General features: G+C 48.9%; 1 protein-coding gene and 1 long non-coding RNA gene across 5 annotated transcripts in view; one reads left to right on the plus strand and one right to left on the minus strand.

Moving 5' to 3' along the window:
• ZNF710 (zinc finger protein 710) overlaps nucleotides 1-22,579 on the minus strand; it is a 65,445-nt gene extending 42,866 nt beyond the window's left edge. For 2 of the 4 annotated variants that reach the window (XM_036069928.2, XM_078078875.1), the window contains exon 1: nucleotides 20,760-21,003. The gene's annotated coding sequence lies outside the window, so the exon portion shown is untranslated. Of the gene's footprint in view, nucleotides 1-8,448; nucleotides 9,461-20,759; nucleotides 21,004-21,774 lie in introns of those variants that run through there. The other 2 variants (XM_036069929.2, XM_078078876.1) reach the window with 2 other exon arrangements.
• Nucleotides 22,580-22,661: 82 nt separating this feature from the next.
• Nucleotides 22,662-26,297, plus strand: LOC118521408 (uncharacterized). The gene is made up of 3 exons (XR_013450255.1): nucleotides 22,662-23,360; nucleotides 24,117-24,297; nucleotides 24,908-26,297. It is a non-coding gene; the product is annotated as an uncharacterized LOC118521408 (long non-coding RNA).

Raw genomic sequence — 26,297 nt, forward strand, 5'->3', positions numbered from 1 at the left:
GGTTGTTCGATTTTAATCAATTTTCCCCTGCATATATTGGAATCAATCCAGTTTTACTTCTTTAACCCATTAGCATGACGTAGTTACTATATTAAGCTTTCCTGATATTGACAATTGCCCCCACTGGGTTATGGTAGATGACTTGTTTAATACATTATTGAATTCTATTTCCAACATAACATTTCCATCCTCTGTGCCATGATTAATATCAGGCTTATTTTGCTTTGTAGAATGAATTGGATCATTCCATCAATCTTGTGCTAAGCCATGGACTAGCTTAATATTATCAGTATTATCAAATTTGAAATAATTACCTAGCAAAAACACTTGGGACCGGTGTCTTCTTTGGGTAAAGGGGGCAGTGCTTTGATAACAATCACAAATTTTTTTTCTCAATTAACAACATATATATTTTCAGAAGAGCCTTCATCTAATTGAGATTTTCAAACTTAAGTTGATCGTGCCTACATTTTATTTCTTAAAATGTCTCTATTGCGATGTTCCCTTTCTTGTTCCTATTATTTTTTTCTCTTCTTTCTCAAGTAGATTTGCCAGAGGTTAGTCTAATGTATTGTTTGTTTAAAAACAGAATCAGCTCTTGGATATATTTGCTAATTTTACTGTGTTTCTGTTTTCTAATTCATTTATTTCTGGCTTTACTCTTTTTTTCCTCCCCATTTTCCTTAGGGGCTGTTTTTTATTCTTTTTTTTCTAAGATCTCAGGCTAATTCTTGGTTTATTCTCTTTTTCTGTCTCCCTTCTTCTAATAAACGCATTTAAGTCCATGAGAATAGCGGCAGCTGTCTCCCAGAGGTTTAGTTACGTGGCATTCTGGTTTTCAAGGCTTTCTAAATATTTGTCACTATATTCTTTATTCCTTCCTTGACCACATAGCAATTTTGGAGAGGGTTTTAAAATTTTTCAAGTGGTTGGGTTTTAGTTTTAGTCCGTTTAAATTTACAATTATTTTGGCTACGTTTACTGCATGGTGATCAAAGGACTCCCTGACTGGCACAATTTCTGTTGTGGGTGGAACGTGAGTTCTTACAGTTGGTTACTGGTGGCTGACAGAAATGTCTGCAAAGCATATGCTCGCTTGCAAAGCCCAAGTGCTTTTCAAAAGTTCTTGCTTGCCATAATGTTACGTCAAACGAAAGAGAAAGAGGATACAGAGTTCAATGTGCTTGTAACCATGTTTAAAATACAGTATGTTTACTTATGTGCACTGAAGGCTGTGACCAAATATATAAAGGCACTGAACAGTGTTGGTAACTTCTACTTTGAGGAGATTATGGGCAATTTTTACTTTCCCGTATTTTTCTTCTTCTTTTTTTTAAAGTAGCGTGGAGCCCAGCACAGGGCTTAAACTCACGACCCTGAGATTGAGACCTGAGCTGAGATCAAGAGTCAGACGCTCAACCGACTCAGCCACTCGGGCACCCTGACACTTTCCTGTATTTTTAAATTGTCCTGTATTTCAAATTTTCTATAGAAGCGTAAGATTTACTCTTTTAATAATAAGATTTCTCTGAATGCTAATTCGCCTAAGCTTTGGTAAGAGAAATGCTCTGCGGCTGAAACTGTTTTTGCAAATCGCCCCCTGGCCAGAGTTAAGGAAGTTACGAAGAAGTACCTGAGCAATGCTTGGACTTGGACCCTAACCGGCAATGACAGCTGAAGATGGTGACCCTTGTGAGGGAGCCACTGTCACTCTGGTGCTGGAGGTCCCCTCTGGAGGACGTTCATTCGCAGGAGGCACCCAGGAGAGTCACCCTCATCCTCCGTGTTCCCCACTCGCAAACGAGCATGCCCTCATTACTGTGATGGTGGACTTGTCCCTCAAAGGAAAAAGCAGAATCCAACTACTACAACCGACCCATGTGGGCTTTTATTTTCTCCCTTCCTACATGATCTCTAAGGCCTACCCCAAAAAACCACATTTCCAACTGCTAGAGCTGAACTTGGAGCAACTCTGGCCAAAGCCCCCATCTGGGCCCTTGCAAATGGAAAAGGTGGCTGACGGTCCCCTTGGAGGTACCACCAGCTCCTGTGGCTCCCCCCCAGTACCAGCAGCTCTGGAGACGGAAAGATACAGAGAGATCCAGAAGCCTGCTCCATGACTGCCCACCCTGAGAAGGAAGCAGGGAGGGAAGCTGAAGGAGAGGCGGCAGGGGCAAGAAAGGATGAGAGAGGGAGAAGGGGGTGTGTGACAGGGAGCGGAGAGGTAGTTCAGGAGTTCCTGGGAGACCCATCCGTTCAGAACCACGAGCCAGTGAGCGCACCGCACAGCCCGGCCAGCCACCTGGGCTGACTCCCCCTCTCAACGTTCATTACCATTACCAGGAGTCCCTCACACGGGGAAAGACTTTCTCCTGTTTCCCTGCCCTCCATCCCCACTGACCCGCACCCTCTGCACCGGAAGACAGTGGCAGGAAGGAGGGAGAAAAGCATGTTGGGGAGGAAGGGGAGACAGGAGGACCCTCAGATGTCTCGACTGGCTTCCAAAGAGCCCCTGCCCAGTCTGGTGGGTAGTCTGGGGCCACCTGCGTCATAGGGAGGAGACACTTAGAAGGCCGAGGAAGACAATCCTGACGGAGGTGCCCTTCCCCGAGGGGAACATATTAAGGTGGCCAAGCAAAGACAGCAAGGGCCAAAAGCAGTGCAGCGGTGGGCAGAGAGATGTGGGTGTGTGCCCAGCTCCCAGCGGTGTCTTGTCTCTGGGGGACGCTCACTACCTGGGTATAGCTCAGGTAAGGGGTGTGGGAGGTCTCGTGACTGCCGCCAGGGAAAAGAGCCACAGCCATCCTTTCTCTATAAACCCTGCGCCCCCACCCCCAGCCGCCCTTGCTGTCCCTCTGGCTTCCTACGTCCGGGCAGAGTTCTGCCCACCACCTTGGATGTTCTGAGCAGTGACCTTCAAGCACGTCTATGTTTAAGCCTGATGCCGCCTGCAGGCCCCAACTTCCTGCCCTCTGCCCTGTGTAGTGTCTACACAGCAGGTTGAAACGCCCAAATCAGAATGCAGCCAAGGACCTGGAGCCAATACCCTTTGGAAAGGGTGTTCTCAGCACGTCCGCCAGCAGAAGAACTTACAGAGGGAGAATGGGAGTGAACTCGTGTTTTCGGTCTAATTTTTATCTAGAAGTTAGCAGGCTCTCCAGTGGCTCATCTGGCCCACCTCTGTGTCTCCTGCTTTATTTACTGTTCTGGTGTGTCCTAGGGGTTGGGTGGCAGAGTGGTTCAATGGATGGAGTATGAACTCTGGACTCAAGTCATACCTGGGTTCAAATCCCCCTACCATCCCTTACAGGGACAAGGCCGTGGGAAAGTGGCCACCTTCGTGAACCTGCTTCTCTGCCTCTAAAATGAGTCCGGAATACTGTTTCTGGTTATTGACTGGTTATTGACTAAAAAGAGTCTAGCCTTCTGATTGGCCCGAGCAGGTGCTCAACGAACACTGGTTTTCTTTCTCTTTCTCTTGCCAAGCTTCAGGGAAACCCAGCCTGAAGATCTCATGCACTCATGCAACATTTCAAAAGATCTTCCTACATTCTCAAGTCAATTTGGTAACTATAAATATGTATTAGGAACACACCCTGGTGGAAAAATTTCACTTGGGATTATTTCTTGGTGAGTTTTAAGAAATACAATCAAGCATAGAAAATACACTTTTGTAAATTATCTGTAAACAACTGGTGCAAAGCTGAAATTTTAGGTGAAATGAGAAGGAATTCAAGCACAAGTGCTATACTTATTCCTCTGAGGGGTTTCTCCACTCTCAGATCAACATTTCCAGGGGGATTTCCCCACATGGAGTTAACAACAACACAAGTCCCAAGTCCCCTGGTTTATGGCAGTGATCTGTCATGTTGCTTCTTCGCTCAGAGCCCATGGGGGCTCTGCCTAGCCTCTGGATTAAGTCCAAGTCTTTGGACACATTCCCAGATCAGCCCCTCCCTACACCTCCAGCCCCTTCTTCTACCATCTCACCTACACATCCTACCTCCCATCCACACCAAACCACCACTGAGTCTTCAAATGTGCCGGTTCTTCCTGCCTTGGCATGTTTCAGTACCCAATGGAATGCTCCTGCTCCCCTTGCCTGCTGAGACTCCCCTAAAGACCACCTCCACCAGGCAGTCTTCTCTGCATACATCCCTGCCCCCACCATATTCCTAACTTCCTGTGCTCTTGTTTGCATATCCAATATTCCTTCTGGCTGAGGGCTCACTGGGGACAAAAGCCCTGTCATTTCCCTTTATGTCACAGAGTCTGGCACATGGTAGGTACTTGGCAAATGTTTGCTGCTCTAATAAAGGAATAAAGAGATGAGTAAGGAGATTTGTAAGAGAAAAGAGAAGTCAGGATGGCTCTTCCATCCTGAATTGACTTGACAGCCCTGTGGTACGCAGGTAATAATGATAACCATGTGTTACCCCGCAGAGAGCACAGCTATAAAAAGTAGGCTCATAAACCCATTTCACAGGCCATGAAACCAAGGCTTGGTCGGGAAGGCTATGCCTCATTGGGGCTGGGAGATGGTGAGCCAAGATGCAAAGCCATGGTTCCTGTGAACCTGAGTCCTATGGCTTAAAGGGATGTCCTCCCCTGTGTCTCAGAGCCCACTTCTGTGGGGAGCTTGTGGGGAAAAGAGCAGCTCCCTGTTCCCATATTGAAAACGGTTTCTGTCCTACAGAGTTCCCAAGGGCCAAGAAGGTGCCAGGGCAGAAGCTGGAACACCCAGGAGAGCAAACCCATGACCCTGGTGACCCTGTCTCAGGCTACCCGGAGCTAGGACCCCTCCACCCTGGGACCCAGCACTCTCCCCACTGCTAAGGACGGGGTTCCACACCCCCTCTAACAGGACACTAAAGTTGCCCACTACTTGTGCCTTTGGTGGGTCCAACACCATTAAAAGTGGACCCTCATCTTCCCCAGGTCTTAACTGGCTAAGAAGCAAAGGGACAAGTTTCATTCTATGTAAGGTGGCAGAAAGGGATCCAGCCAACGTGTCACAAATGGGGGGTGGGTGGGATGGCAATGGGCCATTCAGCGACGCAAGGCAGGACCGGGCAGATAAGAGATCTCATCCACCAGACAGATAACGGGGCTACAATGACAAAGGCGCTAGAAGCCGTCGCTGGTGCATCGAGGGAAAGGAAGAGCATATTAAATTTTAAACAAAGCCCACCCCAGGGGAAATCCCCAGCCTCCGTCTCCCAGCCCGCACCTCTCATTTCCAGCACAGGCTTGGAGAAACTGAAACGTCCGTCCCTCATCTCAGGGGGCTGGGTTTTGTGTTTTTGTTTTTTGGAACCCAATGGGCAGTAGCTGGCATGCTGTGTTTCCGGGTAGGAGAGGAGCAGCCTGGGCCTCCAGGAGCCCCTGCGGCCTTCCCACCAGGCCTGGGAAAGGAGGGTGAAGGGGGGCCGGGAACCAGAGCAGAGCGGGTGCGGGGAAAGAGCGGTGACATGCTTGGATGTGTCAGATCTGGGAGGTGGGCACCAGCCTAGGTGTCCCCGGTTGGAGAAGAGGAAAGAGGGAAGCTAAGAAGCAGGGAAGGTCCTCAGAGGCCACGCCAACCAAAACTACCATAAAGAACATGCTGACATGCACGAGGAAGAGAGCCGAAAAGGAGGAAGACCGAGTGTGGAGCTGGAACAGGAAGGCCCAATTTAGCCTCAGCAACTGTTACTTCCTCAGTCATTCCATCAAGCCTCCCTCCTGTCCCCCTCCCGCCCTGGCCAAGGCAGTGGTGGTGGGTGGAGGAGTCAAGCTGGCGGGGCTGAAGGTCTGGGCAGATGCACTACCCCGCCGACCTGGGGTGGGGAGGGGCGACAGAAAATCCCCCTGACCCGCAACCCCAAACCCCAACCCAGGTCGGGAGCCTTGGTCTCTGGCGTTGGGGTGGGATGTTTGCTCTATGAGCATCCTCTTGGAAGAAAGACTGTCAAAGTTCCCCGAGAGACTCTGGAGCCCTCAAAGCCAGCACTGTCCCGGGCATTCTAAGGATGGGCACCTTGAGGTTTCCCTGGGGAGCCAAAGGCCTGCCCAGTTGCCTGCAGTCAGAGGAGACTCAGCCCTTGAGTCGCACTGCAAGCCAAGGGGCAAGGATGGGACGTTCTCTCTCACAGCTCAGCTCAGGCCTCTCCCCGGCCACTGACTCTCTACCAGCAGCTGCTCAATGTTTAGAAAAAGTGATGTCTGAGAAACACACAGCTAGGGTTTAAAAGAAAAGGACTTTGGATTTACCCAAAAGGAGTAAAAAATACGATATAACCTTTCTGGAGGGCCGTTTAACCATCTGAATCAAGAGCCTTTAGAATGTGTCCTCGGCACAGGGATTCCCTTCTAGAAATGGATCCCAAGGACTAATCAAGGCTGTGGGCAAAAATACCCAAGGATGTTCACCGCAGCGTTCCTTACAAGACAGAAAAAGAGGAAATACTGGAAATGCAGGAGGGTTGCTTAACAGTATTATGGTCCTTCTGTTTGAAAGAATATTATGCAGCCCTTTAAAGTGAGCTGGGGGCGATGAGCTCAGGAGGTGTACGGGAGTGTTGAATCACTATACTTCACATCTGAAACTAATGCAGCACTGTATATTAACTCTACTGGAATTAAAACTAAAAAAAAATTAGGGGCACCTGGGTGGCTCAGTTGGTTAAGCGTGTGCCCTCAGTGAGGTCATGGTCCGGGGGTCCTGGGATTGAGCCCCACAGAGGGTTCCCTGCTTGGTGGGGAGTCTGCTTCTCCCTCTCCCTCTGCCCCTCCCCCCTGCTTGTGTGTGCTCTCTCTCTAATAAATAAATAAAATCTTAAAAAAAAAACTAAAAAAATAATATAGTGACTTGGAGGAAGAGATCTAACTCCATGAAAATTTTAATCACAAATTGTTAAGGAAAAAAAAAAAGGAAAGAAAAAAGTAACATGAAGGTACACATGGTATGATCTCATTTTAATTAAAAAAATATAGGCTGGAAGGGCATATAATATACTGAAATATTTAATTATAGAAGGGTTTTGCTTTCTTCTTTTTGCTTGTTTATATTTCCTAAATTTTCTGCAAAAATCATAAATCTCTTTGTAACAAGAAAAAAAATCAATAAAATCTATTTTCTAAAAAACAAAAGGAAGAGATCCAAGAGCCAAGAGACTGTTCATTCCTTGGACATTCAAACCTGAACCGGATTTGGAAAATAAACAAACAAAAAACAAAATAAAACTGAACAGAGAGACATCTTAACACCATCTAAGAATATTTTCAAGAACTAAGGGGTGGTTTCCAGCGAAGACGAATTAAAATCTCTGTGGTGAGAATCATAAGCAGAGAGCCAAACCCCCCAGAATACTCAGAACCCAACTTCTCTGTCCAGGTCCTTCAGATAATTGCCACTAGGAGAGGAAAAGGAGAGCAAGCAGCCGAGCCAAGGTACAAAAAGGCAAAACAAACATTTCTTTTGTCCTTCGTGGAGGACGGGACAATAGCTGTCTCTTTAGACAGTAAATTCAAGAAGGAGAGAGAGGGGGAAAAAAAAGGCCAGTTCCTAAGCTGAGACTGGCTAATCTACCTGGTGATAGGGAATCAATTTTTACAACCAAAGTATAAAAGCTCTAAAATGGGGGTTTGGGGGCACCTGGGTGGCTCAGTCGGTTAAGGGTCCAACTCTTGATTTCAGCTCGGGTCATGATCTCAGAGTCATGAGATTGAGCAAAGGTGGGGGGCGGTGGTTCTGCTCTGGGAGTGGAGTCTGCTTGGGATTCTCTCTCTCCCTCTCACTCTGCCCTTCCCCTCTGCTCACACACATGCTCTCTCTCTCTCAAAATAAATAAATAAATAAATAAAATAAGATAGAATAAAATAAAATTGGGGTTTGGAAGACAAATTCTGACAAGCTCTGTAACCGGAACAAAAGAATTTAGCTGATGTTACATAGAAGTTTTTCTGGAGAATGAGCTAGAACATAGGCAGATAATGGACTGGAACACTCGGGAGGGTATTAAGAGTACTCAGCACACCATTTACAGAAGCTGGCCTTTGCCTAACAGCGATGACCTAGAGCCCAAGGAAGGAACAATTCCACAGAGGATGGTCTTAATTACTCAAGTGTCAGGAAAATCCAAGGAGGAATAATGGCAGACATCTAAATTTCTCCAGTCCTCTTCATGATCAAAAGTTTTAAAGTCTACCTCGAATATCAAAATGTATTCATTCGAGGAACATACACTGGGTGCCTCCTACCAGTTCAGGCATTCAGCAAATGGCTGGGTACAAACTTTACACGGGGACAGCTCTGTGGCGTTCAAGGCACTTTCACATCCACCAGCCAGACAAACAAAAATGGACAGGGTGGGTCATTAGGATGCATCCCTTGTAAAGATGCCAAGTAGCACTGCGACAGGGAGTTGGACATGCCGGCTCAGGCCCACGATCCTGAAGACTTCTTACCCCCATTAGCATTCCTCAGCCCCAAAGGACTCTGCCTCTTTCTTAAGAAATGATGACTCCAACTCGGAAAATAAATACGATGCCACACACGAGGACAGGTGGTGCTGGATGATTTTGTATCTCTTAAAGACATCAAATTCTTCCCCCGGGTGAAGCTGTACCTATAAATTACAGTCTCGTATTATATATGGCCAACACCTTTAGCTTTGTTCTCCTACAGCATTTCTCCTTGACAAAAAAGAAGCCGTCAATACTCTACTTTGAAAACAGCATAGGAGGTGTTTTTGTGAGACAAAAAAAAAAAAAAAAGAAAAGAAAAGAAAAGAAGAAAGCAAGCAAGCACTTTTCCTTCCCTTTAATTAAAGGGATGCCATCCAATTGCACCTCTGGATAGAAAAATAGAAACAGAAAATTATTCTTCCAGAATCTTCTACGTACCAAGTGCCTTTAGCCCTAGAAACTTCTCCACCATATAACAAAGTCAAAGCCCCCGCTTCGGGCACCAGGAAGTGTTCCCTGCACCTGGCAGCAGCTGGTACCTACCTGAGGCCAGTTCACAGACAGTAATAAAAGCTCCCTTGAAATAATGTTAAGGTTCAGACACTCTGATAAAAGCTGGGAACTTCAAAGGTAGGACTGCAAAGCCCATCCCTAATCCTCCTCATTGTGTCTGATGTGGCTGGCTGGGCTCTGGGCTGGCTCTACCACCTACCGCCTGAGCTTTGCCCCATAGGCATTTGTGAGCCAGCAAGCCAGCTGGGGGAGGTGGGACAGAACTTACACTCACTCCCTTGGGAGGGGTGGGCCTTTGGCCATGGTGTACAACCGCTGGTCTTTGACCAATGGGATGTCAGTTAAAAATGAGGGAAGAGGGGCGCCTGGGTGGCTCAGTCGTTAAGCGTCTGCCTTCGGCTCAGGTAGTGATCCCGGGGTCCTGGGATCGAGCCCCGCATCGGACTCCCTGCTCCGCGGGAAGCCTGCTTCTCCCTCTCCCACTCCCCCTGCTTGTGTTCCCTCTCTCACTGTGTCTCTCTCTGTCAAATAAATAAATAAAATCTTAAAAAAAAAAAAAAATAAGGGAAGAAAACAAGGAAAAAAAATACTTATCTACGGACAGAAGCCCAATGGTTCTGGAGTGGTAACTGGATTCAATGCGAGGTTCCAAGGCTCTCTCCATGAACTTGAGCAAGTCATTTCAGCTTCAGTTTCTCAGTCTATAAAAATGGTAACCTCACTGGGGGTTGCTGAGGGGAGTAACTAAGATGCCCTGTGTGAAAATGCAGAGCAAAGGTGAGATTCTTCTTCCCACCCTAACTTCCTTCTTTAAAAAATACCCCCTTTTATTTATTTATTTTTTGTTAGGTAGGATATGCACATAAGGCATAAAATTCAAAATGTAGAAAAAGTAACCTTGCAGAGCTATTGCATAGCCAGACATTCTGTCCTGTCCTCTGTCACTTAAGAAAACATCTCAGTGACCAGGACCACATCGACCGACCACATGGACACACAGGGAGCTTTCACATTCTTTTTTTACAGCTGCCCAGAATGGCATTGTATGATCATAGGACAATTTATTTACCAGTTCCCTCCTGGTGGACATTAAGGTTTTCTTTTCTTTCTTTCTTTCTTTCTTTTTTTTGCTTTTACAAGCAATGATGCAATGAACTATCTTGAAAAATGCTCATTTTGCATATTATGCCACATACCTGTGAGAAAAATTCCCAGAACTGGAATTGCTTGTGCACTTTGGATTTTAATAAACATCATCAAAAACCTCACTATACAACGTGCACTCTATCGACAATTATGAGAGTATCTGTTCCTACTGTGACTTCTCCAGAGTAGAGTTAACTTGCATCTCTCTAATTAGTAGTGGGCTGAACATGTTCTTACAAGGTTAAGAACCATTTGTATTTCCTTTTCTGTGAACTGTCCATGTTCTTAGCCTATTTTAAATCTTAAAAACAAAAACAAAAATCATGAAGCACATAGGAAGCAAGCCCTCAAGAGTGGGAATGAGCAGAAGCATCGTATAACAGAACTATACCTGCAAACACTTCAGGGACTGGAATTATTAGGCTCCATTAGTGAAGCCTGAGACTCTTGATCTCGGAGTCATGAGTTCGAGCCCTACGTTGGGCCTAGAGCTACTTGAAAAAAAGATGAAATAAAACATAAAAATAGTTGAGCTGACCGTCTTTTTCTTAATGATTTGCAGGAGCTCTTTAGATATTAAGGAAACCAGCTCTTTCTATGATCTATGTTGCAAAAATGTTCTCCAGTTTTGAGAACTAGGAGACTCTTCTGATTCCATTTATGATGATTTTAGCCACACAGAAATTTTTTACTTGTGTCTAATTACATCAATCTTTTCTTTTATGGCTTCTGGGTTTTAAGTCCTAGTATTTCCTGGGTTCATTTTTTTTATATTTACCATCTTTAAGCCATCTGAAATTTATTGTGTTATAATTGGTTCATTTTTTTAGAAAGTCATCAAGTTGTCATCTCGTCACAAATTTTAAAAAATGCTATCTTTATTTCATATCAAATTACCTTTAATTTACCTCTGAGTCCCTTCTCTTTTTCTCTTCCAAATCCTGCTCAGCTGCCTCAAATCATTCTCTTTCTCTCCATGGCCCTCACATCCCTTCATTCCATCTGTGAGCCAAGAGTTGATCCATGTTATCGTGACTGACAATCATGCAAACTGTGCTGAATCTCAGCATCTTAGAACAAGTGTAGATCTCAGAAGCATCCCTTCATTTTACAGCAAGGACACTGAGGTCCAAAAAGGTGAACTGGACTTGTCTAAGATTATAGGGAAGGCTTGAGCTTGGACTTTTTTTTTTTTAATTACTATCCAAGAAGAAGAGAAGAATTGATTTTGCCATAAATTCTGCTCAATCAATAGGTATCTATTAAGCAACTACTATGCCCAACAGTGAATCAGGCACTGGGGCTCTAGAAATAAATGACACAGCTCTGAGCTTTCAAGAAGCTCAGAATCCAATGTGGGGTCTAGACGTACACACCTACAGACTAAGAGGTAAGGCAACAGTGGCCGATGGATGTGGAAGAACAGGTCAATTCTGCAAGGGATGGCATGGGGAAGGCTCAGAAGATACATAGCCTTTATTTGTATTTTATTTTATTTTTTTAGAAGATACATAATTTTTAATTGGGCCTGGCATGACCAGGACTTTGTCCAAATATGGAGAGAAAGTATTTGGCAATAGGGGAACAATGAGACTAAGTGGAGTATCTGGTCCTATATAGTCAGGAAGGAAGTAATCTGGCTTCATGTTAGCTGTGGGTGGACTTTCAAAAAAAAAAAGGCTCCTCTGAGGATCTGTGGTCATTGCCAGGCCCTCAAAATGGCACACTAAGAATAACAAATAAATGGACCCATCTGATGGGCCTTCAGGTGTCTGGCAGAAAGCAACATGTCTTCTGTGGAAGAATGTACTCTCATCCCATACTTCAAAGAATTCTCACAGAATTCTAACAAACATAAATTCACAATCAAAAATCATGGAACACATGCAGGGGCACCTTGTGGCTCACTTGGTTAAGCATGTGACTCTTGATTTTGGCTCAGGTCATGATCTCAGGGTCTTGAGATGGAGCCTCGCCTTGGGCTCCTTGCTCAGCAGGGAGTCTGCTTGAGGATTCTCTCTCCCTCTCCCTCTGCTCCTCCCTCCCTCATGAGTGCTCACTCTCTCTCTCTCTCTCTCTCTCTCAAATAAATAAATCTTAAAAACAAAACCAAAAATCATCAAACACATAGGTAGCAAGCCCTCAAGAGTGGGAATGAGCAGAAGCATCATATGACAGAACTATTTCTGCAAACACTTCAGGGACTGGAATTATTGGATACAGAATCCAAAAATAAGTATGTTTAATGTGATTAATAAAAAATGGGGAATTAAAAACACAAGTAAGGAATTAAGAGATTATTAAAAAAAACACAAACCACTATGCATCCTCGGAAAAGGATAAAATAGAAACAGAAATAAAAAATATAATCATCCAGGTTAAAAACTCAAAGGATGAGCATCAAAAATAATAAGTGTAGTGAAAACATATCCAATATATTAAAATTTGTGAGTTAATATTGATACTAAAAATACTTCTGTGGAAGGACTAAACAGAAGATTAGAGATAACTAAAGAGAGAATTAGTGAGCTGGAAAACAAGTAAGATATTATCCAGAAAACATTACAAAAAACCAGAAGACTGAAAATGAAATGGAAGTTAAGAAACATAAAGGATAGGGTAAGATCTACCATACATCTAATTGGAGTTCCCAAAAGAGAGACCAGAGAGAGATAATGATGGAGAGACAATATTCTAAGAGATAACCACTAAAAATCCTCTAGAACTGATAAAAGTCACCAATCTTTGGTTTCAGGAAGTCCAATGAATCCTTAGCCGAATAAATTCAAATCCACTCCTAAGTAAATAATAATGAACTGCAAAACATACAAATGAGTGTGCATGTGTGCGTGCACGCACACTCACACACACGCACACACACACATGCACACCCCCCCCAAGAACAACCAGGCAGAAGATATTACTTGAGAAGAACAATAATTGTGCTACTAATTTCTCAACATCAATAACTGGCCAGAAGACAATGGAATACTATCTTTATTTATTTTATTTTAAAAAAGATTTTATTTATTTATTTTGGAGAAAGAGAGAGAGCTCGTGTACAAGCAGGGGGAGAGCGGAGGGACAAGCAGGCTCCGTGCTGAGCCTGGAGCCAAATCTCAGGACCCTGAGATCACGACCTGAGCTGAAATCAAGAGTTGGATGCTCAACCGACTGAGCCACCCAGGCTCCTCTGGAATACGATCTTTAAATACTCAGAGAAAATAACCATCAAGCTAATGTTTTATACCCACTAAAACAATACTTTAACAATAAGGATGACATACAATTTTAGCCAAACAGAAACTGGAAAGTTTATGACTAAAAGATCTTCACCACATGCTGTTCTGATCATAGAAAAGTAGGTCTTCGATGCAAGGAGAAATCAGTAAACAAAATGGAAAATAGGTGGAAAATCAAAGCAAAGGTTAACTGCATAGGACATTAAAAATAAATGCCTGGGGCACCTGAGTGGCTCAGTCAGTTAAGCGTCTGACTTTTTTTTTTTTTTTTTTAGATTTTATTTATTTATTTATTTATTTGAGAGAAAGAGAGAGAGAGAGAAACAGCAGGAGAGGGGAGAGGGTCAGAGGGAGAAGCAGGCCTCCTGGATCATGACCTGAGTCGAAGGCAGTCGCTTAAGTGACTGAGCCACCCAGGCGCCCAAGCATCTGACTCTTTGATTTCAGGTCAGGTCATGATCTCAGGGTCGTGAGATCGAGCCCCACGTCGGGTTCTGTGCTGGGTGTGGAGTGTGCTCCCTCTCCTTTTGCCCCTCCCCTCTCCCTCTCTTTAAATAAATAAATAAATAAATGCCTGATTTGTGGAACTGAAGAGAGAAATAAGATGCATCTAAACCACTGTGTGACAACTGAATGTGTCACAACGGTGACTTTATATAAAGCTTTCCAAGGTCCTTGCATTATTTGAGAAAAGATACAGACAGCAAGTAACTTCCGCGGTCTGCATGCATCCAAAGAATAGAAACAGAGTGTGTAAGCTGCAAAGCAGTAGAGAAAAAAAAACGAAGGAAAGAAAAGAAAAAAAAAACCTTTTAATCAATTTAAAAAAATGACCAGGGGCACCTGGATGGCTCAGTCAGTCAGTGGAGTGTGCGACACTTGATCTTGGGGTGGTGGGTGTGAGCCCCATGATGGATGTAGAGACTACTGAAAAATAAAGTCTTTAAAAAATTAAAGAGTGGACAAAGAATCAGAAAAAGAAGAAACAGAAAGCACAAAATAAGATGGTAGAAAGAAATCCATATATATCTAGAACCATAACCAATGTCAACCCAGCTCTGGACTGTTTACAGGATACACAGAGACAGGGACATAGGACGAGAGTCTGAAACCAGAGACATGGAAGGGAAACGGGCAGCAGAGAACCCTGGCTGAGGCACCAAAGTGTAGCTAGGAGAGGAGGGAATGGCAGAAAACAGTAGGATCAGAGAGGTAGGAAGAGGGCCCACAGGGACAAGCCAACACCGTCCATAACAGTATCTGCCACGGAGAAGTCAGGTAAGTAGAGGCCCCCAAACGGACTGCCAGGTGTGATCAGAGGGTGGGCCAGAAGCCTCTGCAAACACAGGTAGGAATGGGGAGTGAAATACTCTGCTGTTTCAGAGCTAGAGAGAAGAAGGGAGAGAAGAAGCAGGGACAGAAAGGGTGAACTCTTCTCTGAAAGTCTTAGGGGGGAGAGAGTGATATGGGAGTTGGGGAGAGAGTGATATGGGAGTTGGGGAGAGGCGGGGCCAGAGGAGGATGTGGGATGCTCAGGCCTAGGGAGGCAGCTGGGGGCAGGATACAGGGGATCTAGGGCTGGGACTGATGGTAGGCATGCTCCCCCAGTGGTAGGCATAGGCTTCCCAGCTTGGGGCAGGAGTGTTTCTAGGAGCGGCTGTGCAGTGGTGGGGGATGGGAAGAATTCTGAATTTCAATGGGGACCTGCTTTCAGGTAATGGTAAGTCCACAGTGAACTCGTGGTCTGTGGCTAGTGACGGGAGGTGAGGCATGTAAGCTCCGGGGGCCCCAGGATCAAACATCACAGGGTGGGGTTAGCCTACCAGCACCACCAGCCTCCTAAGGGTACCTGATGCTTTTCAAGAGGCCGGCGTGGATGTGGTCCTTGTGAGGACGTTGTGATATGGTGCACAAAACCACCACTGAGGTTTGGCGCTTGTTTTTTACCGAATGCACACAGGATAGCCCATTCCATGGCTGCCCTACTGGGAACAAGACGGCGTCATGGATGGCGTTCAGACATGACCCAGAAGACAAACCACACGTAACCAAGAGTCATCACAGAAGTTAGTTTCCCGTGTAAATCTGGAGCGTGGACATTCCTGATTTCTGTGGTGATCATTCTTACCGGATTTTGATCCCCTACTTATTACACCCTGGGGACACAGAAGGAAGAAAGGGAAAGCAGTCTGGCCACAACATGATCCCCTATTCTCAGCTTCCGACTGCATTGAAAATCCTCACGATTCCAACACCTCTCTCAGTGCTCCCCAAATATACACACAATAGAGCACATAGGTGTAACATCAGAAACGCCTTTACCGTGACGGTTGCAGAAGACAGAATTAAAACCCCCTTAGAGGTCAACCCACTTCTAATAGTCCTTTTATTCCATTTATAAATACATATATTATAAAGATAATATATACTGATAAAAATTCACATATTACAGAAATGAATTAAAGAGAAAACAAAAGGCCTCTATACTTGGGGGTAAACGCACTTGGGGATGGGGGAAGGGTCGGGTCTGCGGGCTACACACATTAATTAGTAAGTAATAAAAACCAGTCATTTTACCTTTTGAAGCTGCTGATTCGACATACGTTTTTGGCCCTGCTTTGGCTTCTCACATCCTTTAATCCCCCTTTAGGAATCTACCCCAATCTCTTGCCCCCACCTCACCCCTTATTCAACGGTGCACGTCTTCAAGGATCTCCTGCCCAATGCTAGAATTTTAAATTTTGCTTGCAGTACTGCGGCCGTCTTGTTTTCTAATTTTTTCTTTTCTTTTCTTTTCTTTTTTTTTTTTTGAGCAAACAAAAATGAGTTGGGCCCAACAGTGACAGGCTCTCACGGGCTAGCCCGGCAACCTGGTGCAATGTGTAACCTGTTTCCTTGGGGAAAACCTTTCTGTTTTATGCATGAGCAACTAACTGGGAGACACTTAACTTGTAATCGTAGGGGCCTCTGTAATTTCCATTTCTGTTCTACCAAAGGAGTTCTCCCCGACTCCCACCTGCCCTGTTAACGAAGTGAGGCTTTGTGAGCAGGGACGCCCCTGGGGCCCACCCATCCGGCGCCAGGCCGGGTTCTGACACTTGACCTCCGGAAAGTTATTCAACCTAAATGACCAGATAATATGGAAAGTGCTTACAATGGTGCCTGGTCCATAGTAAGTGCTGTGTCATAAGAGAGTGGGGTGAGATTAGTTCAGAAAGGCATCTGTCCTATAGTTTGGGGAAGCCACAGACCCCTTTGAGGCTGGCGAGAGCTATGGGTCCTCTCCCCAGCAAAGTGCACACACATCCCCATAATCCTCTGCACAGCTGCACGTGCAACTCAAGTACCCCCTCGCCTCCCCGCGCCCCATACTGCAAGGCTCAAGGACCGCTCTCAGCCCTCTGGTCCTCTCCACACTGATGTGAGGATCTCAGGCACGAAACTCTGTGGCAATGCTTCAAGTCTCATGTTCACAAGCAATGGACTATTGAGCAATAACCCTGTTTCAGGTTCCGCTTTTGGCAGAAATGTTACACCTTTCTTCCCCAAAGCCCTTCTGACCCTTGCCCGTTTTGCTCTCGATTCAGGCCAAATCCTCCCTGGGTCACCTTAAGACAATCTCTCTGTGTGCAACAAAGCTCTACAACTCTTTGCAAATTATTCTGATCCTTCCCCAAAGCTCTTGATGGTCGGGCCGCTGTGCAGCATCTACTGAAGCCAGGCCACTGCACGGACCCCGCGCCTGCTGGGCCCCCCACCCAAGGCCCCACAGAGGTGGATGCTGCAGACGCCCGGGCCCTCACTCTTAATAAGCTTGGAAACAGCGCAAACCAGCAAAAGCCAAAGATGACAGAAGCCAGAAGGAACTCATGAAATGATCTAATTCCCTCATTAACCAGAGAAGTGACTTCCCCAGTGGCCACCCCACTCATTCACAGCCAAGCTGAGAACCTCCTGGTTCAGTACTTGGACTCCTTCGGCATTTCTCAGACTTTACCGTGCAGGTGAGTTGTGTGAAAATGCAGTTTCTGCATTTCTAGCAGGCTCCCGGGCCGAGATGCTGATGCTGCGGGTGCTCGGACCACTTAGAGTAGGAAGGGTTTACATCAAGGTTAATGGACTATCCCACCCTGGCTAAAGCCTCTTCACCCACCCTTCCTGTGGCTGTTTAAATGCCCTTTCTTCAGGAAAGCCTCTCTTCCCCTCCATCCTCCCTGATTATCAGCTCCCATGGCCTCTGTACTTTTCCCTTTGAAGCGTTTATAACAACTGTAATTAAAGAGTATTTGTGTAATTATTAGTTCAGTGTCTGTCTCCCACGGAGACTACAAGCTCCATGAGGTCGGGCCCAGCACAGAGACTGGCAAATCACACTGTCCATAAAAGGGGAGCTGTTGTGCTCTGGAATAGCCTGGACCAGCATCCTCAAGTAGAAAGGGAAGGTTTACACCCGTGGAAAACACCTTCTGGAGGCCTCAAGGCCAACAGTGATTACTTTTAGCTTTAGAATTCCCAGCAGTTTCAAATACATACCAACTAAAATTTAAGTTGAAAAGCATACTTCAAGAGAAAAACGTCTCCTAAATGTTTATCAAGTGCAAAATAGGCCCGGATCTGTACTAGCCACTCTACTTGGGGAATGGTTAGGCCTCCCAAAGAAGCATTCCCTTCGAATCTTCCTTGGGTAAACGGTCTTTGAGCACTGTGCGGCCTCTGGCATCGGGAGCGGGGGGCACGCCCCTGACCAGCCTCACGCAACTGCCAACCAACTGTTTCTTTTTGAGTTTTTCTGCTGCCATCTTTTTGAGGAACTCCAAAGCTCTGAGTGCTCAGCTCTAGGGAGGCAAAGTCTGAAGCCAGACAGCCCAGGTTCAGGGATCAGCTCTGTGTCCCTCAGCAAGTGACTACACTCCACTGTGCTCTAGTTTCCCCATCTGCCAAATGGCAATACTAAGGGACATGATACACACACATAGTACAAGCCTGGCCCCAGATACATGATTATTACTATTCTCCCTCTATCCAGCGCAATTTGAGATCTCTCTATTGTTTTGCACAATCTCTACCCGTGGCTCCATCTATTTAGGATCGACTCTTCCCAGCTGCTCCTGCCTTACCTGTCTAGAGCTTGTTTGAAGCCATGACTCACTGCAAAACTCTGCAGGTCCCATCAATCACCTTCCCATCCCCGCCTCTGTGTGTCACTCACGGGTTCCTTCTGGGAGGGAGGTCTTTCTCCCAATGCCCAGGACACTTACTCACCAAGAATTATCGAGGGCCCACCACGTGGGCACAGGGGCTGAGCAATGAACAAAGACTTTCTACCCTCACGAGCTAACATTCTAGTAGGAGATCTGACCCATGAACAGACATCAGTTCGGGTCTCTGGCTCTTCCTTACACACCCATTCTTCTCCGCAGACCAATCCTAAATAAATTGCACACAAGTACAAAGCATGAAGAAAGCATGCCAGATCCAAAAGTGCTGAGTGTGACTTGGGAATATCCCCATGATTAAAATGCTGCCCCACGGAATGGGGAGGCCTTTGGTCCTGGTTCCCCCTAGCAGCTGGCCTGTCAAATCCTCCAGAACAGTATGTGTGTAACACACCCGGGCAATAAGGCGCTCCGATTACCTGTCCCCTGCAGGTAGCAGATGCCCATGGCTTCTTTATTCTCAGAGCCACACTCTTTGGACAGAGCCTGATTCGGGACCCGCAGCAGGAAGAGAGGCCCTGGCCTTGTGTTGAAGAGCACTGGAAATGGACTCTGAAAGCTCACGTTCAAATGCTGGCTCTGTCAGCAGAGTGTGGCCCCAGGCATGGAGCTTTTCTCGTGCCTCGGTTTCTCTTAGACAATCTCTAAGGTGTCTTCCAGCTTTGAAGTCTAAGGGTTGAGATCAACCATCATTAACATGAGACTCAGCAGATTCAGAGATTCCTTCATTGAGCAACATGAGCCCCAGGCCTGGCACCCGGTGGTGAGCAAGCCAGATGAGAAGCCTGTGGGGAGCATCCTCCGAGACACACTTGACTTCTCCTTTGTTTATTTACTCCCTTCAAACTTCAAACTTGAACTTTTTAAGCAGACTCCGACAGAAATATCTCTGGGCTACAAGGCAAACCTAAAATAGAAGTAGTGCAAAATCTCTGGTGGACCCATTAGTCTCCCTTCCTTCAACTCAAGAACCCTTCCAGACCTTGTCTGTCTCCTTGTCTCTAGACAGCGAGACTAAAATAAGTCTCCTTGGTAGGAAATGCTTGGTTGGAATGGAAGTGACCCAAGTACGGAACAAATGGCCTGCTGGCCACACACCACAGGACAAGGACCCACCTAAGAATCTACCTGGAGAAGAGTGAGCACCTGCCCTCACTTCAACTCATTGCATCTCCCTCCACAGACAGGCGGGCAACCAGGCGAGACTGCAGGAAAGAAAATGTGACCCAAATGTCCAGCTCCCCCTACTCAAAAGAAAGCAGCTCTATTTCCAGTGCCCTCGTGTGAGAAAGCCAGATCCTGCAGGTTTCGGGAGCACGAATGCAGCTAGAGCTATAGGCCACCAATTAGGGGTCAGGCAGGTGCTTGGTCCAGGGTGACAGGTGGCCCATGGGCCAGTTGACAAAACCACCAAGAAAGCTCTAGAAAACAATATTCACTTTAAAACAAACAAGAAAGGTACAATCATACTAGGTCTCAAAAAACCAAAACTGGACAGGCCCATGGCTTGATCACAAACACGAAAAATACACTTTCTAACGTCTAATGGCAATTAGGCGTGGTTTTCTTCCCTTCTCCCATAAGACTCGGTCCTTTGAAGGCCCCCAGATAAGAGCACAACAGGGATGCAGGCCCAGGGGCCCTCTACTTGGGAGAAATGAACTTTGACTGTTTTTGCTTACACGTGTACAAAGGCAGAACTCAAAGAGTAGCTTCAAAGTTGGCTGGGTGACCCCCAAGGGTGCAAAGTCCTGCTCTGCACACCTGTGGGGGAATTTCTGTGAATTTCCCAGGCGCCCACGGGAACCGATTACGTCCCCTCCAGGTCGACAACGGCTAGGAGTTTCCACTTTGCACAGAAATAAAGGCGCTCAGGGTGTTCTTAGCAGTTAGGGCGCTCAGCCTGCAGCTCAAAGGGCCACCAGGATGGTCGTTCGCTGCACCGCTCAGACTGGGAAGGACGAGCACCTCGCAGTGTCCCTGTGAAAACGCACCCACTACGGCTCTGCCTTTGCCCCAACCGACGCAGAGCTTAGAGATACACCAAGGACCGTTTCGGGTTCGTTAAAACCCACGCCAGCACCTCCCTGGCCTCTTAAATCTTCCCAAACTACAGCTCAGACTGGAGGGAAGCAGTTGCAGCGACCATAAAAGTCATCTTAAAAGGCAAGTTGGAAAAAAACCCGATACGCACCAGTTAGCAAGTCCGCAGTTAGGGGGACGGTGGCACCAGGGCCGGATCTGTGGGATCCGCGCGCCTGCAGGGGCTGCCCCGTCGGTCCCCGGGTCCCCGCGCCCACCCGGCAGCCTCCTGGCCCCCCTGGTCTGACGCCGGCGATCACACCCCACAGCTCCGTCCAATTAGGAAAATGACCGCGAGGAGACAGAGAGAGGGGCGACGAGGAAGGGGAAGTGAGACTAGGGAGCCTGGGGACAGGCCGTGGGGACCCCGCCAGCCGGCGAGCGCCTTCAACAGGTCCCCCGCCCGGGGCGCCCCGACGCCGGCCGGGCCGGGGTCCAGCAGCGCACGGCGTGCGGCCGCCGGCTGCCCTCCGGGGCGCCCCCGATTACCCCCACTCCTCCGCGCCGGCGCGCTCGGCCCTCCCCCCCCCCCACCCGGGACGGCGGGGACGCGCAGCAACCACCCCCCCCACCCGGAGAATAAAGTTTGTGGGCAGCCGCAGGGGCGGGGCGGCGCGGCGAGGGGGTGAAACTTTGAGTCCCGGGCCGGGTGTGGGGGGAGCGCGCGGGGCGCCGGGACACCCACGTGCGGGCCCGGGAGCCGCCGCCGCCGCCGCCGCCTCCCCGGCCTCCCGCTCCGCCGCCGCCGCCGCCACCGCGGCGCTTTCCTTTCATTTCTGCTTCTCTCTCCCTCTCTCTCTCCTCTCATTCGCGCGCTCTCCTCGCTCTCGCCCTCTTTCGCTCGCTCCCTCCCTCCTTCCCCTCCCCCCCCCCCAGACGCCATCTCTCCCTCTTTCCCCGGCTCTCCCTCTCTCCCTCCAGCTCCCCGGCATGAGGGAATGTGGAAGTGAAAGGAAAAGACGACATGTTTGCAGCGCGGCGCGGGCCTGCGCGCGGCCGTCCCCGGGGAGAGGCGGGGGGCGGGTCGGCCGCGGCCGCCTCGACCCACCCCCGCGCCCCCCGCGCCCCCGCCGGCGCGCCGCCCGGGGCTGCGGGGCCGGGGGCCGGGGGCCGCGCGGGACACTCACCCTGCTCCGGGCGCGGCTCCTGCGCTGGGGCCCTCGGCGGGCCGGGGCCGGGGCCGGGCCGGGGGGCTCCTGGCTGCCCACCGCCCGGGCTGCTGCTGCGCGCCCGCCGCCCGCCTCCACGCGCGCCCGCCGCCTGCTCCTGCCGCCCTCCCTCCGGCTCCTCTCTTTCTCTCCCTCTCTCTCCCTCCTCTCTCTCTCCCTCTCCTCTCTCGCTCTCTCTCTCTCTCCTGCTCGCTCTCTCGCTCGCTCGCTCTCTCTCCCTCCCTGGAAGAAGGGAATGAGGCAGGGCTGACGTGAAGGGATGCAAAACAGCTCCTCCTAACCCAGCTCGCAGAGGAAGAGAGACAGAAAAGCAGCCCTTTTATCTCTCTTTTGTTTTCTCACTTCCTTCCACCCCCCCCAGCACCCCCCTCTTGTCAGCCCAAGTTTTCTTTTCTCTTTCTACCGCAGAGAGGATTTTTCTTCCTTTCTTTCTCTTTCTTTCGGTTCAACTCTCCCACTCAAATTGAAAGCCTGGAGGGTTTTCTTTCTCCTTTTTTTTTCTTCCCTCTTTTCTTCCTTCTTCCTCCTTTCTTATTTCTCTAAAAGGGTTTTGTTTGCTGTGGGAGTTTCGTTTGAAAATCAAGTCACGCCTTTTTTCCTCCTTTTCTTTCTTTCTCTTTTTTTTTTTTTTTTCTCCTCTCAGCAGAAAAGGGGAACAAAGATTAACTGAAGCGGGGGAGAGGGGGAGCGCCAGAACCTCGCATGGAAATGGGGGGCCCGGCCCCGCACAAAGGGGGCCCGGGGGCTGCGCGCCCCCTCCCCCCTGGGAAGCCCGGGGCGTCCTCCCGAGAGGAGGGTCGGTGGGGGTGGGGGTGGGGGCGGGGGCCGCGGCGGCGGCTGGGTGCCGGTTCCTTCCGAAGTGCGGGCGGGGGCCGCCGAGTCCGCCCCTCCCCAGCCAGGGGTGGAAAGCTGGGTGTGTTCTTTACTTATGTATTTTTAAAGTAGGCAGATGGGCTTGGAACAAACATCCCCGCAGAGCACTGAACTGTAAAAGAGCCTTTAAACAGCTGTTTGCAGAGCCCTGGACGGCCAGGCTCGAGGGAGCGGCGCGGGCTGCGAGCGCCCGGGCCGGGGTGGGAAGGGGCTCGGAGGCGGCGCTGGGATCGGCCCCCCCGTGGGCTCTCCGATCTCTGGGCCTGGGCCCCGGCCCCCCCCTCCCCGGGCGCACGGCTGGGGGGCGCCGAGGCGTGGCCGTTCGCGGCGCGGGGGGTCAGGCCCCAGGCGCCTCCCCGCGGGGTCGCGGGCTTTGGCACAGCCTGGCCCCCCCTCCCCCCCCGCCCCAGACCCCGCTCCCGGGCAGGCCGGACCTTCGGCCTCCAGCCTCCGGAACGCCGGCCGCTCGGAGCCGCTTCTCAACTCCGACGCTGGGCCGGTCGCGAGTCCTCGGACTGAGCCGGGCAGAGCCGCCAGGAAGGGTCAATTATTCATGGGGCGCCTGGGCGTGCTCCCAAGACCTGCTCTGCCCTCAGCTTCTCCGGAGAAGTGGGGAGAAGACGAGGGAAAAGTTCCCAGAGCAAAGTTGGCCCCGTTTCTCATTTTCCCAAGTGAGTATTGAGCACCTGCTGGATGCCTGACCCTTGGACGGGGGGCTGCTGCTAGCGGTTGTGGGGAGAAACGTGAGGTCTTCGTGGGCCTCGAGAGTTTCCGCAGGAAACAATGCCAGAGCAGGCTGCCGCCCAGGACCGGGTCACCGAGAGGAAGGAAAGCCGGAATCCTCACCCCTCCCTCTTCTCTTCCTTCCCCTTCTCTTCCTTCCTCCCGGCTGCTTCTCCTTGGCTCCACCCCTTCTCCTCATCAATTCCTCCCACACTTCCCTGCTCTCCCTGGCTTTTCACTGGAGGGTCCCTTCTCCCAGCGAGGAGCAGATGCTGAGCCCCATTGTCTCTCCCCCAGTGACTGCAGCCTCCCGGGGACAGGACCTGCCACTCTTCACCCCTCCCCCCAGCCCAGAGGCCTGGGCCTTTAGAGACTGGAGCCCCAAGGCCACTGCCCCTCGCTCCACCCTAAACCAGCTCCTGGTGTTGTGAGCAATGACTCCAGTCACTCAGAACATGGTTTGTTTCTGCCTGGGAGTGAGAAAACAGTAGCCTGAGACTTTGCTTTAGCAAGGAGGACACCGTGGTTTTCACACGAGAGCACTGAGCCCGGGATGACCCCGGAGCACTCGCCCACTATGCCCTCTTAATAGGATAGACAGGAAGCCACGTTGCTGTCATTTTATATCCTCCCACTTAGTGCACCTAAGCTGTATTCTCCAAACAAAGCAGAACACAGCTGATAATCAGGCATTCATTTAACAGATGCTTACTGACTACCTTCTCTGTGCCCACCACCGTGCTGGATGCTGAGGACCTCACCATCGGCGCACATGGCCCTCGCTTAGGCTTCGCAGCCCTGCAGGGGAGGGGAAGTGGCGAGAAGACAGGCAACCACGATGCCATGTGATACACGCCAGGATGAACCAAGGAAGCACCTAAAAGGGTACTTGGACTGGAGTGCTCAGGGGTGGCTTTCTGGAGGAGGTGACATCTAAATGAGTAGGCCTGTGCCAGGCAAATGCATGGGAAGGTACAGCCTGTCCAGAGGCCCCAGGGCAAGAGAGAACATTCTTACAGGTTCTTGGAATTGCCACAAGTGTTTGCTGCAGTGTGGAGTACAACGGGGGAGTGGGAGTGAGGACCGCCAAGCACACAAGTCAGGGAGGGGCCGGTGGGGAGGGTGTCAGGGCGTAAGTCAGGGAGGGGGGGCCAGGATCAGCGAGATACAGCACATTTTAGCTTCTCCCACTTGCTAGCTTCATGAACTTGGGTGATAGCAGCCTCAGGGAATAACCTAGACTCAGTTTGCTCACTCCTAAATTGGGGTTAAGAAGACCCGTGGGCTGCAGCGACAGGGTCTTCTGTTTAACGGCCCAGGCTTAACTTGCTGCATATCCCTGGGCAAGTTGACCCAAGTTTTCTCATCTGAACAATGAGGATGAAAGCCCCTCACTCACAGAGTTCCTTTGAGTCTTACCAGAGCCCGTGCCCAGCACAGGATCTGGGACGGAAGTTCCAATATATGGTAACTTTTATTCATTATTATAAATCAGGGAGTGACTGACAGGGAGGTGCCCGTCCAACCTGGAAGGGACATTACATTCTGGGTTGAAACCAAAATGACTCACCATGTCAGAAACGTGATGTGCTCTCTGGGGAAGAAGCATTCCTTCAAAGATGGCCCGTGTCCCGGTGGGTGACGGATTGGGGCAACACCGGTGTCTGATCAGGATGTCCAGGGTGTCCTCTCCCGAACATGACTGGAATGTGCAGACCGGAGTTCCAGAGGCCTGGCCTGATCAGTGGAGTTGTAGCCTGCCTGAAGAACAAATAGAAATCAGAAGAGAGGGGGCCTCATAAAATCCAGGAGGGCCCCTAGGAGCAGACACCTGGCTGTGTTTGCTCAGTGGAGAGAAGTAGACACAGACGTTCACACCGAGGGGGAGAGAGGGAGAAAAAGAGATTATTGACTCCTCCAGAGCCCGAATGAAATCTCTTAAAACCTCTCAGGCCTTTGCTTGGGTTCCTCATTCCCCAAGTAACCTGCCGATGAACTTGGCACCAGCAAAATGCCCCCCTGGATAGAGGCAGACCCCGGTGTTCCAGTTCCTGCATTGTAAACATTTTATACCTCTATTATTTCTTTATGACACAAGTTCATTGTGAAAGAATTTGAAAACCAGCTCAGCCCAATAGAAAAAGAACCCCCTGTAGAGACATTATATTTTGGTGTAGATCCTTGGACATTTTATACCCACATATCCACATGTAAATGCCCATCATGGTGAAACTGTGCAAAGTAAATCTTGTTAAACAGATGAATGATGATACGTGTAAATACGGTATTTTTACAAAATTAACAAAAATGACAAAGCACTATGCCTACTGAATTACAACCACTTCAACCCAGTAATAGGCCATAAATATCCTTCCCTGTGTATAAACATCCACATTATCACTCACGAATGATACTATTCCATGGTGTGCGTGCATCTCCATTTGTTTAAACAAATTGTTGCACTGCGGGATGTTTCCAGTTTTCCACTTTTATGGACCCGCGCCGATAAACATAAAGCACCTGAGTGCCAGGTGGACGTCGTATTCTGGTCATCATTTTACCTAGGAGGAGACTGATGCACAGAGACGTTAAAACAAACTTCCCAAGGCCACAGCTGCGGTGTGGCTGAACCAGACTTTGAAGCCAGAGTTTCCAGTTGGGAGTTCCTTTCCGGCATGCCTGTTTTCTCCTTTGTTTTAGAGCAACTGTTCCCTCCATGTACCTCCCTGTGGTGTTTTTTTTTTTTTTCACAGATTGCCTCCCGGTGACGACCGGTCGGGGCAGGTGACCCACTTCCTTCTCTGACACTCCTTTAAACTTCAGGAGTGTCCACTTCTGGGGGGAGCTGGGAGGAATAAAAGCAGTAATGTATGACATGGCCCACA

The sequence above is a fragment of the Halichoerus grypus genome, chromosome 8 (genome assembly GCF_964656455.1).
Source record: "Halichoerus grypus chromosome 8, mHalGry1.hap1.1, whole genome shotgun sequence".
In the NCBI taxonomy this organism is placed as follows: Eukaryota; Metazoa; Chordata; class Mammalia; order Carnivora; family Phocidae; genus Halichoerus; species Halichoerus grypus.